The following is a 9,515-nucleotide window of genomic DNA, read 5'->3' as shown; positions in this document are numbered from 1 at the left end:
AGAAGATTGATGAAGAGGATGATGAGGATGAAGACGATGATAAACATGATGAACATGATGATGATGATGATGATGATGGTGGTGATGATGATAGGATGAAGAGGATGTAAACAAAATGATTATGAGGACGAAGGGGATGATGAACATGATGATGATACGAAGGATGAGGCGGATGATGATGATGATGATGATGATAAAGAAGATGAAGAGGATGATGATGAGGATGAAGAGGATGGTGAACATGATGATAAAGAGGATGAAGAGGATGAGGATGATGATGAGGACGAAGGGGATGATGATGATGATGATGATGATGATGATGATGAAGAGGAAGTCTTCTCCCTGACAGGGGCTCACAGCGTTGGGACCATGAGGAGAGCAGAACCTCAGACTGAATTCAGCATGAGAACAGAGTGTTGGTTCTCCAGAGGAGCCTGGGGGGTCTGGAGGATCTCCACCTCTAAACCCACAGCAGGCCTGGGGGGTCTGGAGGATCTCCACCTCTAAACCCACAGCAGGCCTGGGGGGTCTGGGGGATCTCCACCTCTAAACCCACAGCAGGCCTGGGGGGTCTAGAGGATCTCCACCTCTAAACCCACAGCAGGCCTGGGGGGTCTGGGGGATCTCCACCTCTAAACCCACAGCAGGCCTGGGGGGTCTGGGGGATCTCCACCTCTAACAGCAGGTCAACGATGGAGGAAATGAAACACAAACCTCTGTACGACTCTGCAATATTTTCAGACCTTCTCTTCAAAAGTCTTGCTTCTTACATGTTTTCACGTCTTGCTTCATCTTGTAAAACATTTAATGCCATTTTTCTATTTTTCAAATGGTACATCTGGGTAATTTCCCATTCTGGGGAAATTAAAAGAATTGTCTTCTGTAAAGGAAAAGTCTGTCAGTAGCTTGTTCAGACAAGCTGAAAACCATCTGTAAAGGCAGCTGAGCAGGAAGTACGAGGGTCGGTTTGTCCTCGTCAGCCTCCATCTCTTCATCACTGAGATGACTCCAGCAGACCCTGATCAGCCAGCGTGAGTCAGCAGCGAGCGGAGGAACCCACACGGGGAACCGAGCCGGCGACTCCGCCCCCTGAACCCTGTCATTACTGCCATTAATGACAAGCTGCAGCACAGCGCCGTCCTGGAGGTGGATTAGTAAACACTCCAGCGGCCGCTCCGAGAGCCCACTGGACCCACGGCGCTTCGGGAGACGCCATGAAAGGTCCGGTCCTGAGCAGCAGTCCAGACAGAGGAACCTGCTAGAAGCTGGTTTTGGCCTGGTCCAGAACTGAAACGGATCCAAATCCAGACAGCCCTCAGCCTCTCAGGACTCCACGCTCACATGGAAGAAAGTCATTCTTTAGAAGGCAGGAAGTCTCCTCTGGGTCTGGTTCTGCAGAAAGTCTCCTCTGGGTCTGGTTCTACAGAAAGTCTTCTCTGGGTCTGGTTCTGCAGGAAGTGTCCTCTGGGTCTGGTTCTGCAGGAAGTCTCCTCTGAGTCTGGTTCTACAGGAAGTCTCCTCTGGGTCTGGTTCTGCAGGAAATGTCCTCTGGGTCTGGTTCAGCAGGAAGTCTCCTCTGGGTCTGGTTTTGCAGGAAGTGTCCTCTGGGTCTGGTTCTGCAGGAAGTGTCCTCTGGGTCTGGTTCAGCAGGAAGTGTCCTCTGGCTCTGGTTCTGCAGGAAGTCTCCTCTGGGTCTGGTTTTGCAGGAAATGTCCTCTGGGTCTGGTTCAGCAGGAAGTCTCCTCTGGGTCTGGTTTTGCAGGAAGTGTCCTCTGGGTCTGGTTCTGCAGGAAGTGTCCTCTGGGTCTGGTTCAGCAGGAAGTCTCCTCTGGGTCTGGTTTTGCAGGAAGTGTCCTCTGGGTCTGGTTCTGCAGGAAGTGTCCTCTGGGTCTGGTTCAGCAGGAAGTGTCCTCTGGCTCTGGTTCTGCAGGAAGTCTCCTCTGGGTCTGGTTCTGCAGGAAGTCTCCTCTGGGTCTGGTTCTGCAGGAAGTTTCCTCTGGGTCTGGTTCTGCAGGAAGTGTCCTCTGGGTCTGGTTCTGCAGGAAGTCTCCTCTGGGTCTGGTTCTGCAGGAAGTTTACTTTGGGTCTGGTTCTGCAGGAAGTGTCCTCTGGGTCTGGTTCTGCAGGAAGTGTCCTCTGGGTCTGGTTCTGCAGGAAGTGTCCTCTGGGTCTGGTTCAGCAGGAAGTCTCCTCTGGGTCTGGTTCTGCAGGAAGTGTCCTCTGGGTCTGGTTCTGCAGGAAGTTTCCTCTGGGTCTGGTTCTGCAGGAAATGTCCTCTGGGTCTGGTTCAGCAGGAAGTCTCCTCTGGGTCTGGTTTTGCAGGAAGTGTCCTCTGGGTCTGGTTCTGCAGGAAGTGTCCTCTGGGTCTGGTTCAGCAGGAAGTGTCCTCTGGCTCTGGTTCTGCAGGAAGTCTCCTCTGGGTCTGGTTTTGCAGGAAATGTCCTCTGGGTCTGGTTCAGCAGGAAGTCTCCTCTGGGTCTGGTTTTGCAGGAAGTGTCCTCTGGGTCTGGTTCTGCAGGAAATGTCCTCTGGGTCTGGTTCAGCAGGAAGTCTCCTCTGGGTCTGGTTTTGCAGGAAGTGTCCTCTGGGTCTGGTTCTGCAGGAAGTGTCCTCTGGGTCTGGTTCAGCAGGAAGTGTCCTCTGGCTCTGGTTCTGCAGGAAGTCTCCTCTGGGTCTGGTTCTGCAGGAAGTCTCCTCTGGGTCTGGTTCTGCAGGAAGTTTCCTCTGGGTCTGGTTCTGCAGGAAGTGTTATCTGGGTCTGGTTCTGCAGGAAGTCTCCTCTGGGTCTGGTTCTGCAGGAAGTTTACTTTGGGTCTGGTTCTGCAGGAAGTGTCCTCTGGGTCTGGTTCTGCAGGAAGTCTCCTCTGGGTCTGGTTCTGCAGGAAGTGTCCTCTGGCTCTGGTTCTGCAGGAAGTCTCCTCTGGGTCTGGTTCTGCAGGAAGTTTCCTCTGGGTCTGGTTCTGCAGGAAGTGTCCTCTGTGTCTGGTTCTGCAGGAAGTGTCCTCTGGGTCTGGTTCAGCAGGAAGTGTCCTCTGGGTCTGGTTCTGCAGGAAGTGTCCTCTGTGTCTAACAGCTGAACCCTGAGTGTCGGAGCACTTCCTGTTTTGCTTTATGGTTTTGGGTTTATCGTTAAAAGTACTGCAGACTTTCATTCATCTTTTTCTGCATCAGTCATCTGGTCTCAGGCTGATCTTTGAATTCTTCGGTGTTTCGTGGACTGAATTGTTTTTAGGAACATGTGGTGTTGGAACCGAGTCCGGTCTGCAGCTCTGGTGCCATCGCTGACATGAGGACTGTGGAGAGACAGCCTGCAGAGACGTCCAGGAATGTGAGGCCAGCAGAAGACTTGAGACGAGGCCAGAGGGTGACGCAGGGAGCCGCCCGCCCGGCCAGCTGCCGCCTGGGAGCCGGGTTCTGCAGGCACAGACCCTCCGAAGCCCGAGGAGGGCCCGGCCTCCTCCGACTCGCTCGCTATGCTGCTCAGTTGTCCGGCAGACGAGACACGGATTCCTCTGCACATTTCATCTCCTCCGTCACGGACAGGCTCACTTTCACTGCAGCTACGTTCTCTCTGATCGCACTGGAAGCCTCCTCCGCCTCCGGGTGGTTCTGCCGTGGCTTAGCGGGTTGGGTTAGAGTGTGGACCAGAACCTGGTCCGTCCTGCAGAGCTGCCAGACGTTCCCACAGATTCTGATTCAGACAGTGAATAAAATCTCATTTGTTTGGAGAATTGTGAGCTGACTAGCGTCTGGACGTCTGTCTCCAGCAGGACTCTGACGGGTATTTCTGGACGTCTGGCTGGACGGACGTGAGCAGGAAGACCTCGGGTCTTTTCAGCTCTCTGGTCTGGACGTCGACCCAGAAGTTGGGGGTTTACTGGGAGGTGGAGGACAGATGGAGGACAGAAAGCACTGACGCAAAGCTTCACCCCGACGCTCACAGTTCTGAGGGACTGCTAACGCTGATGGAGACTCTATAAAATGTTCATAAGCTGAAAGCTTGTGGAAACTGGAGCCGCAGTTCTCTGATACATGACTCCGTCTCTGCTTCAGACCATCTGTAATCAAACACCTTCCACTGTTATCATAACAGTTCAGTGCTCATAAACCACCAAGTGTACCTGTGTGACTTCTGACCGGCTTGCTGACCGGCTTGAAAAGTGTTTATTGACTTTCTGAGTGCTGCTCTTCCCCCGAGCTCCAGCGCTGCTCCGATCTGAGGTTTCCTCAGATCCAAACTTCAAAGTCAGTTCTGGCCAAAGACAGAGGAGACGCCTGAGCCTCCGAGCTCTGAGAAACCTCAGAAACACATCAGGTCAGCGAGCCGGGCGCCTCCTCCTCCTCCACCTCCTCCTCCTCCTCCTCCACCTCCTCCTTCACCTCCTTCACCTCCTTCACCTCCTCCTCCACCTCCTCCTCCTCCACCTCCACCTCCTCCTTCACCTCCTTCACCTCCTTCACCTCCTCCTCCACCTCCTCCTCCTCCTCCTCCTCCACCTCCTCCTCCTCCTCCTCCACCTCCTCCTCCACCTCCTCCTCCTCCTCCTCCTCCTCCTCCTCCACCTCCTCCTCCTCCACCTCCACCTCCTCCTTCACCTCCTTCACCTCCTTCACCTCCTCCTCCACCTCCTCCTCCTCCACCTCCTCCTCCTCCTCCTCCTCCTCCTCCTCCTCCTCCTCCTCCACCTCCTCCTCCTCCACCTCCACCTCCTCCTTCACCTCCTTCACCTCCTTCACCTCCTCCTCCTCCTCCTCCTCCTCCTCCTCCTCCTCCACCTCCTCCTCCTCCTCCTCCTCCACCTCCTCCACCTCCTCCTCCACCTCCTTCACCTCCTCCACCTCCTCCTCCTCCTCCTCCTCCTCCTCCACCTCCTCCACCTCCTCCTCCACCTCCTCCTTCACCTCCTTCACCTCCTTCACCTCCTCCTCCACCTCCTCCTCCTCCTTCTCCACCTCCTCCACCTCCTCCTCCTCCTCCTCCACCTCCTCCTCCACCTCCTCCTTCACCTCCTTCACCTCCTTCACCTCCTCCTCCACCTCCTCCTCCTCCTCCTCCTCCTCCTCCACCTCCTCCTCCACCTCCTCCTCCTCCTCCTCCTCCACCTCCTCCTCCACCTCCTCCTTCACCTCCTCCACCTCCTCCTCTTCCTCCACCTCCTCCTCCTTCACCTCCTCCACCTCCTCCTCCTCCTCCTCCATCTCCTCCTCCACCTCCTCCTCCACCTCCTCCTCCACCTCGTTTCATGTCCCAGCACTCTGGCTTCATGCCCTCTCTTCCACAGATCAGACCCTGCTTTAATGCACAGTAATATGGTCATCTAATCCAGAGGTTTCCAAACTGGGGTCCGCACCCTCTAGTGGCGGTCCAGTGCCATTGTGGGGGTATGAATGAATGAATGAATGAATGAATGAATGAATGAAATGAAGCTTGGACACTGCTAGCATAATGGACCGGCGACTGTGTAAAGGCAAAGCAGAAGATGAAGCTTTGCCAAATGTGCTTTAAAATCCACTTCCATCCAAAGCAAAGAGCAGAAAACATGAGGACACGTATCTGGCTTCAGCTTCAGGCTTCACTGTGAGGGAAGCTGGAAATCCACTGACAGCAAAGAACAAAGAGCACTGTTCCACTGCAGAACGGTTCCACTGGCAATAGTTACATGATGAAAGTGGTTTAAAAAGGTCAGTGTTTTTTTTTTTTTTATTATTATTTCACGTCTTCCAGGTCATCAGACCAGCAGAGATCCATGACTGTGGTCCTCCTCCTCCTGAAGCTCCTCAGCAGCTCCTCTTTCTGCTAGATCTCCGTCCTGGTGTCCCAGTGATGCTCAGGAGGCCTGAAACAGTTTTGTCCCAACAAACGTTCTGCTTCCTCTACTGTGGACATACACGGAGCCTGTTTCAGCCGTCCTGCACTGGCTGCGTCCGTCCCGTCTGTCCTCACATGTTGACACAGGTCTCCTTCTTGACCGTCTCGGCGCTCAGACTCCTGCGGGGTCATTCGAGCTGAGACCAGGTCTTTGAGATGAGAAGCATGCAGACAGCAGCAACTGGGCGGTCTGGGGTCTGGGGTCTGGGGGGGTCTGGGGTCTGGGGGGGTCTGGGGTCCAGGGGGGTCTGGGGTCTGGGCTCTGGGGGAGTCTGGAGCGATTCACTGGATGCTGCAGAAAGCTGGAAGCTTCCACCGGCGCTCCCGGCTGAGTGACGGAGGGAGGAAGCTCTTTGATGGTCCTATGGGGGCTCTCCGTCTCCCGGCTGGCCTCCGTCAGCCTGTCTCCTCCATCTGCTGACAGGCGGAGTTCAGAGGACATGCTCGCCGTCCCTCACCGTCTCTGTGACACGAAGGCCTGCAGCTGTCTTCTATCTGCTCTCTAAGTTTTATTGACGGACGACTGTATCGGCCGCCTGGATGACTGACTCCTCGGCAGCATGCTGATGGTTCGGAGACCAGCCGGCGAACATGAGGAGGTTCATTATGAGCCGTGAAGAAGCTTTCCTGTCTGTTCCTCAGTTCTCAGGAGAGGTATGTCCCTTCGTCTGGCAGCAACTCAGAAACTCCTTTGTCCAAATAATAAAGTCAGAGCTGCAGTGGATTCATACGGAGGTGTGCACATTGTCAATGTGTTGTCCTGTTAACGGCACATGAACTGACCAGGGTCAGTGGTGGTCTAAAATCTAATGTAGCTGAAACCGTCCTGCAGTTTGCTGCCATACTGAGCCGTGGTTCAGTCTGCACCACCATGTTAAACCTCCCCCTGCAGGGAAGTCACAGTATTGAATCCAGCAGCTGAGCGTAATGATTCTGAAGAAACACACAACCCACAGCTGACTGAGTAAATTAAGCATGAATTGTAATCACTGGATGATTTCTGGTGATATTTGACAGATGTGTATCTGCCCATCGAAGCCTTTCTAACGTCGGACTAAACATAACTACAAGTCAGACCACCATGAACATCCCCCATAAATCAGTTTTAATAACGTCATCATCTCGTGAAACTTCAGACATAAACTGATCAAGACTAAAAATTTCATGTTAACTGTGTTATTTTACTCATGAAAAATAACATTTAAAGGCATATTTGCCTTTGTGAGACGTGTCTTGAATGCTGACATTTTTTCCCAGTTCAGAAATGTTCTCAGCTGATGTCCATCCTCCCTGTGTCCTCGTCTCTCCCCGGTTCCCTCCTCTCGCCTCACTCTTCCAATCATCCAGTCATCCCGTGGTGTCTGGTCTCCTCCCTGTCCTCTGTAGTCTTCCTGTCCTGCGTTCCCTCCTGGTTTTCCCTGGATTGGTCCACTCTGCTGCCTGACAGCAGCATCAGTCCTGCCTCCGTCAGATTCCTCGATGTGTGAGATTTCTTCACACACTCCTACAGCCGATCAGCTGATGAGCTTTTCCAGACAGAGAGAAATGAGAAACTGTTTTATTTTTCTGTCGTCATTTGCGATTAGTCAAGCAGTCAGACAGTAACACACTGAGGACAACTACCAACCACAGAGTGAAAACACTGCAGTTTCAACATCAGACCACTAGTTGGTGCTGTGTTTTGGAAACAGACACATGCTCATGCACCCGGGGAGCATTCAGCCCCTCCCCCTGTCCTTCTTCATGGTCTGTATGAAGACGTGTTCTCCCTGTATGCAGATGATGGCGCAGTAAGTGGTAGAACTGTTCTCTGGTTTTATTGTTCATCTACATTAGCAGTAAAACAATTTTTCCATCTAAGATCAGTACGTACTTTGTTTCCCAAAAAGTGCTCCTCATCAAGACAAAGTTTAAAGCGGGGCATTGGAAACAAAGTTTTCAAAGACGACCAAATACAAAAACAGAGACTCAATTTGGCTCTGCTGTGGAATTACGCAGTTTTTATTTGAACATTGAAAAGAGGAGCTGAAGGAGCCTGCACTCAAAAAAATGAAACATTGACTTTAATTAAATTTATTTTGTCAACAGGTTCCACGAAAATGAATTATGTTAGTTAAAAGCAAAAATATTAAGTTCATCTAACCTCATAAACTTGTATTGACTTAACACAATATGAATTGACCCAACTAGATGAAAATACTTCTGTTCAACAAGAGATATTTAAGCTGATCCAATCAAATAGGTATGTTATATGGACGTAAATAACATATGTTCAGGCTACATATTTTACATTTGTCCTTTAAATGTGTTTTATTTGTAGAAGTAACACAGTAAATTTAATTTCAATTTATTAAAATAGATTTTCATCCCATTTATTTTATACTATTTAGTATGACCTAATTCTAGTTTGTCAACAGGTTCCACACAAATGAATTTCGTACACCCAACATATATTTATTTCCTTTATTCACCAATATTTAAAATTTTGTTGCCACTTGGTCCAAAATAAAACCCCATGCAGCACGGTTCACCACCAACAGTTGTAAACTGTTTTCATGCAGTCCAACAACACAACAAGCTTGAAGATCGCTTTTCTTTTTTAACAGCCAACAGTTTAATGATAACAAAACACACGCTCCTGCAACTTTCATTTTAACATTGTTGAAGGAATACTTGAAATATATTAACAGGTTAACAGTTCTCAATCATCTTGATGCAGCATAAACAAATGAAATGTCCAACAAAACATCCCTGATTTATCAAATGATTGTACAACAGAACAAGCTTGTCGTTCTCATTTTTTGCCAAACAACCTAATAGTCAAACTATAACAAATGTGCTGCTGTCAACCTTTAATTCAGCAGTGTGGAAGGAAAATAAACTGCTATTAGCATTAGATGATTTTATTCACATTCAGCATGCAAATCAATGTTTGGTTCATTGATACAGTTTGTTCTTGAGCATCTGTACCTTGGTTGAGAGCTTGCCAGCATCAAGCTGAAGGAAGAGCTTCTGAAGTACCTCAAAGAATGTCTTCAGTTCCTTAGGATAACTGAGGTTCAGTGCACCCCTTAAGAGTGCACATGCAGAGGCGATGTCTCCCAGGTCACGTAGAACTTCAACACCCTCGATCACAATTCCAACATCAGCAGGAGTGGTGGCATCACCTCCCTCCACTTTGATGGTGTAGATGCCAAGTGTGAGCTGCTCCAGCTTCCTCTGTGCAGCAGTGCGATCAGAATCCTTTACATAAAGGAGGAAAAAACAAAGGACAACCAATCTATGAAATCACAGATTTTGTTTAATTCCAAAGAAACTTTTGCCTCTGAAGTTTCCTCCAAATGAAAATGGTATATTTCAAAAAGTGAGTCTCAAGTGATTTCCACCAAAATTTTAGTGAATGAATTTGTCAGCCGAGTTATTTCATCTAATTTTTTCAGCTTAATTCAGCTTTATTTATGAAGTGCCAATTATAACATGGTCGTTTCTAGACACTTTTACAGAGAAAACTCAACACATCCACATGAGCAGCATAAGTGACTATGGAAAGGAAAAACTCCCTTTTAACAGGAAGAAACCTTTGCAGAACCAGGCTCAGAGGAGGAGGCTTTCTGCTATTCTGGTTGGGGTGAGGAGACAGAAAGAG

Source organism: Salarias fasciatus, chromosome 13 (genome assembly GCF_902148845.1).
Source record: "Salarias fasciatus chromosome 13, fSalaFa1.1, whole genome shotgun sequence".
In the NCBI taxonomy this organism is placed as follows: Eukaryota; Metazoa; Chordata; class Actinopteri; order Blenniiformes; family Blenniidae; genus Salarias; species Salarias fasciatus.
Note: the sequence above shows the minus strand (reverse complement) of the source record.